The sequence below is a fragment of the Arachis ipaensis genome, chromosome B02 (assembly GCF_000816755.2).
Source record: "Arachis ipaensis cultivar K30076 chromosome B02, Araip1.1, whole genome shotgun sequence".
Taxonomy (NCBI): Eukaryota; Viridiplantae; Streptophyta; class Magnoliopsida; order Fabales; family Fabaceae; genus Arachis; species Arachis ipaensis.
The window spans coordinates 93,533,587-93,539,192 of NC_029786.2; positions in this window are offsets into that span (position 1 = coordinate 93,533,587).

Genomic DNA, 5,606 nt, shown 5'->3' on the forward strand with positions numbered 1-5,606 from the left:
ACAATCAATGCATGCTCGTACGGGACTGCTGTTTATTGAAATTTTGCAGCTTTGACTCCCCATTTTGTGGCTTTCAAAGACTAGTCGCCAACGTATTGGAGCCACTTCGCTGATGCTGCCCCTGAGATGGTCCAATTCGCGTGCGCTATCTGTGATTTGCTCCATTTCGTGGTCGCCAGCAACGACTTCTGTGCACAGCTTTTCAGCCTGTCATAGTAGAGGCAATTCGCGGGTGCCACACCGAAATTGGAGAGTAAACTCATTTCGCAGATGCCTCCCCTAAAGTGGCCCTGCGCATTTTCGGCAACCTTTCTATGCATGCGTATTATGAGAATTAATATATTTTATTTATTTATTTATATAAAAAAGCCATATCTTTTTTTTTTTTGGACAATGAGTATATCTTTTGTAGTTTTCTATTTATTCTTCTTCTTCATTTATTTATTTCTTTTCATCAGAAATAGGGGTGGCAATGGATAGGATAGGGTAGGGTTTGAAGGCAACTCTAACCCTACTCGCGCGTTGAGATTTTTATATAAATTCAACTCTTTTCTACCTGTGAGTTGAAAATATCCCAACCTTAACCATATCCGTTCTTAACCCACGGGTACCTAACCCTACCCGCCGGTTACAAAAAAAATACAATATTATTATATAACTTACTGATAATTTAAAATAGAACTATCTTTTATGTAAATAAAAAATATTAAATTATCAATTAATAATATCATTTTAGTGGCTAAGAATCTTTTGCATTTAGTGAGAGGTATTTGGTTCAACATTCACTTGAAACATATTTTAAATCCCATAAAGTGGATTCTTTTTCTTCTTGTGACCGTCTTTCTTAATTCATTTTGTATTAATTCTTTGTGTTTCAACTGCTACAACTAAAAGATCTTTTTCAGCTATGAGTATTGTGAAGAATGACTCAAAAATAAAATGAAAGATGAATTTCTTGTTAATCGTCTTTTAATTATATTGAAAAAAATGCTGAAAAATTTGACACAAATTCTATTATCGATAAATTTTATAATACGAAAAATCGACCATTTCGTTAGTAAAAAATACACATATATTTTTTGTACTTTAAAATATATTATTTATTGGTATATTTTTGTAATATATATTATATTATATAATTTTTTGTATAATATTTTAATATTATATATGTTATTAGCCCCCTATAATACTATTTCTGGAATATAAGTATATAATATATACATATATAGGGTGTGAATTGGTCGAATATAATTGAGGCTTAATTCGCACTCTATTCGATCTACGCGGCCTGCATGAGAATTCTATTCGCGCTCTATCTTCCCACTGCGGATTGGATTAATAACCCTACTCGATTGGTTGAAGTTGAGTTTGATACTTGCCAGTAAAGTTCATGTTGCTAATGCTACCCCTAATCAAAAACTTGATCCTGATCCTTATTTCTTTTTTATGCTTCGGGTCTAAGATTCTCATGCTTGTAATGGGTTTGCAAAAATATAAGCACAACGATGGGTTTATGCCCATAAGAACATAGAAAAAAAAAAACCAGCCTGGTCTGTATCAAATTTCTTTTAAAGTTATTTATGATTAATGATTCTAAGTATTAATTTATTCTCTAATATTCAAATAAATAAAAATTTAAGCATATATATTATTTTTGAAAAATAAAAAAGATAACAAATTTACAATTTTTATTTAAAAATTAAAAAATTATTAGAAAAATGAATTAAAATTTCTAATTATTTTCGTTATTTATGTACTATATGGTATTGATCACAGACGTACTTATTTATTTTTCTCGTTTTGGAAAATTTTATTATTTTGTATAATTTTTTTAACAGAATATCAACGATAAAGTAGTCTTGTACATTCGAAATAAATCAATAAAAGAAATGGTACCAATCGTAAATGTGTAGGCGAATGAGGGTGAATCATATATCTTGTTAGAGTCTAAGTCGATTTGTTGGTTAATTTCTCACATAGGCATTTATATCGGAAAATTTTACTTTTTTTTTAGAAATATTAAAATGGCATTTTTTTATTTGTAATATATATAATTTAAAAAAAAACTGATTTAGCGCTGCGCACCATCAGATTTAGCGCTGAGTATCGTCAATTTTTAAAAGAATTTTAATCCACAATCTATTTTGAATTTGTTAAGTTGTATGTGTTTTTATGTGTTTGCTAATCTTAAGTTTTTTATTGATAGGTTTGCACCAAATAACAATGTATGTATACAGAAGATTTCCAATGTGATTAAGTTCATATACGACAACCCATGGCCGAGCTACACGAAGATCCCTGCTGAGACCATAGAGCAATGATTTCAAAAGTGGGCAGTAAAAACCCAATGTTAAATTAACTGTATGTTAACTGTATTTTATTTCGACTTACTAATGTTGTTGGATTACTTTTGTGTAGGAGAAATTTATATGAAATAGGGAATATGATCTCTTGATCAAGAAGATTTATGACCACTGGATAAATAGGCAACTTCAGCAGATGATACAAGACGTTCATGAGGGGTGCAACTACCTCACGACTTGGCTCCGTCCAGATATTAAGAAGGAACTGAACGTCCATTTTAGTACTGATGAGGGGTTCAAACGTCATCATCTGACGAATAGAACTAACAGGGCATCGCCGAGGTCATCAAAGTATACCGGTGGGTTGGCAACTTTCATGAAGACGAAGAGCAGGTTGGTATGTAGTTTGCTAATCTTTGTTAATTATGACTTGAATTAATTATTATTTGATTGATTTTATTAGTTGGTTTCAATATGTGTAGTCTAAGTTGTTGGAGGGTGAGGCGACATTGGCAGAGACCTTCAAGTATATCGATACGTTGAAGGCCAACAAAGAGATATTTGCTGATGAGAGGTCTGTGGTTCATTATGTGAGTTTTAATTAATTCTAGGTTTAAAATGTATTCGGTTTAAAGTCAATTAACTATCATCCTAATCACAACATATGTTACATAGGAGGACTACACGCAGAGATTGGAGACCGCGACCCAACAATCTCAACCTAGTGGGGACGACCTCGACTCCGATACCTCAACTCATAGATCTTGATAAGGTTTGGCACGGGACTGCCTCTGAGCCCTACAAGAATCGCGTCTACAGGTTGGGATCGTTCTTCGCCAGCGGCCTCCGCACTTCTACATTGGCGACTTCATCTGCCTCTGTCTCTGCCGCCAGCCCTACCGATCCCGAGAAAGTTGTTGATTTGAGGGAGAAAGTGTAGAAGCTCGCACAGGAGCTTCACCAACAAGATTACCAGTCTGAGGAGAGATACAACGAGCTTCTTACACGCGTGGGAGACAGCGTTGGCATTAGGGGTGTAAGTTACTGAACCGGACCAAAAATTACCGTAAAACCGAACTGAAATTTACGACAACCAAATTGAAAACCGAAAAAATCATTTTTTTTCTTTAAACCGATCGGTTCGGTTTGATTTTCGGTTGAATCGATAAAGTCGAACCGAACCGAACACTAGCCTATAGTAATGGTTCTTTTACCATTTTGCCATTTAACCTAGTAATAATTAACAAAATCCCTAACCCTATTGCCGTCACGCAGTACGCCTCCCTCCCTCAAGTCATTTGTTCTGAGTGTGTTGCCCAATGCCCATCCTCCTCCTTGATCACTCAGAGAGTGAGAGCCTGAGCTCACTGAGCCTGCACCTTCTAAGTCTTTGTTCCTCAGCCTCCATTGTAACTAGATCATCTTCTCTCCACGGTTCATGTCACTCAATCATTGTCGCACTCAAACGCGCCTCGAGCAGTTGGAGCCGTCATCGTTGCTCTCAAGCACGCCATCGCAAGTCGCAACTGCAGCAGTCTTTGTTGCAGGAGTAGCAGAGACAGAGAGCCAGAGAGCGCCATCGTCCAGTCCTCTCCGTTGCCGAGAATCCCTCTCCATCGTCGAGCAACCGCATCATTCAGAGTCGTCGCAGTAGTCGCGACGTCGTAGCAACCGTCACCGAGCACCCCTCTCCTTCCCGGGCAACAGCATCACGAGCCATCTCCTGCCACTCAACAATGTCTTCTTCGGAGGTTAGTATATTCACAATTTTTTGAATAAAATTTGTTGTTACTGCTGGTCTGTTCTTCATTAGGTTGATGAGGTTGTTTAGAGTCATCATTATATTGTGTGTTATGAGTTTTTTGAATTATATTGTTGATTTTTTACATAGAAGAGTTAATGGTCTTAATTTTTGTTTTCAATAAAATTTGTTGTTATTGGCCCTAATTTGTTGTTGCTAGTCCTAGTTGTTTATTTGAGAATAATTTGTTGCTGGTCCTAATTTTTGGTTTTGATTGCTTGTATATTGAAAGTTTTTTAGTATGATTTATTGTTTTTTTTTAGAACAAATTTGGATTAGAGCACTGATAAGGTATTAGTTGTATCTGAATTTTTGTTCATTTATTGTGTTTGTATCTAAACAGATTTTGGTTTGATAATTGTTAACTTGTTATGTACTGTATCATTATTAATTTGTTGTTTGATCTTGATGTATCTTTGTTGTTCATTTATGTTTGTATATATGGCAGCTAGCAAGCTATGAACAGCCCAATAACCCAGACTTAAAGTTGAAGCTAAAAATGTTAGACTTGACAAATGTGTTTGTTTTATGTTTAGTTGTTGGAATGAGTTAAAATTGTATTAAATTTGAATGTAATGTAATGTAATATTATTTCAGTTTATTGATCGTGATTAATTTTCTATTAGTTAAGATTTAAAAACCGAAAAACCGACCGAACCAAACCGCTTTTGGTTCAGTTCGGTTGCTGCACAGGCAGCAAACTGATTGGTTGGTGCTCTATAAAAATCGAACCGATAACACCCCTAATTGGCATCAGGGCGGAGCTAACAGAGAAGCTGGAGCAGCTAGAGCGTTTGTGAGACCAGATGGCAGTGTATAATGAGCAGATGTGCGCTGGAGGTAGTGCCGCTGCTGGTACCAGCGGGGCGCTGCTGGTGAGGCACCGACATCAGCACCTAATTCGCCGCCCCAATAGGGGGCGACGACGACGATTATTGGGATCCGTAGGGTTTAGGGATTTAATTTATTTTGTCTGTTTCATTGTATTTTACTTCTTTGACTTTTTATTATATTTAGACCCTTGATATTTAATAAAATCGTTAGTTAATTTCTAGTATTTAAAATTTGTGCACTAATTTTGTAAAAAAAAATTAATTTGACTACTAATTGTGCGCTAACTGTACAAAAAAAATTGCATACCATTGGATTTACCGATGGAATAATCCAATGATAAATGGGAGCCATAAAACATAATATGGGCGCTAAAATTACTGTTGAAAAATTTCGACAGTAGCTAACTGCTTATTTTCGTCGTATTAATTGTAAAGTTCACCGATAATTAGCGTTAGACAAAATAATCTATTGGTAAAAATTTTTATGTGCCATTTATACCGTCAAATATATTCTAACAATAAACAAATTACCAGTGAATTTATTTGATAAATCCATCGATAAATTCGACAGTATTCAATATTTTTCTTGTAGTATTTTGTTAAAGAGTATTTTTATAAAACACAATTTATTTTTCTTTAAAAATGTAAGGTTAACATTAACTAATTAGA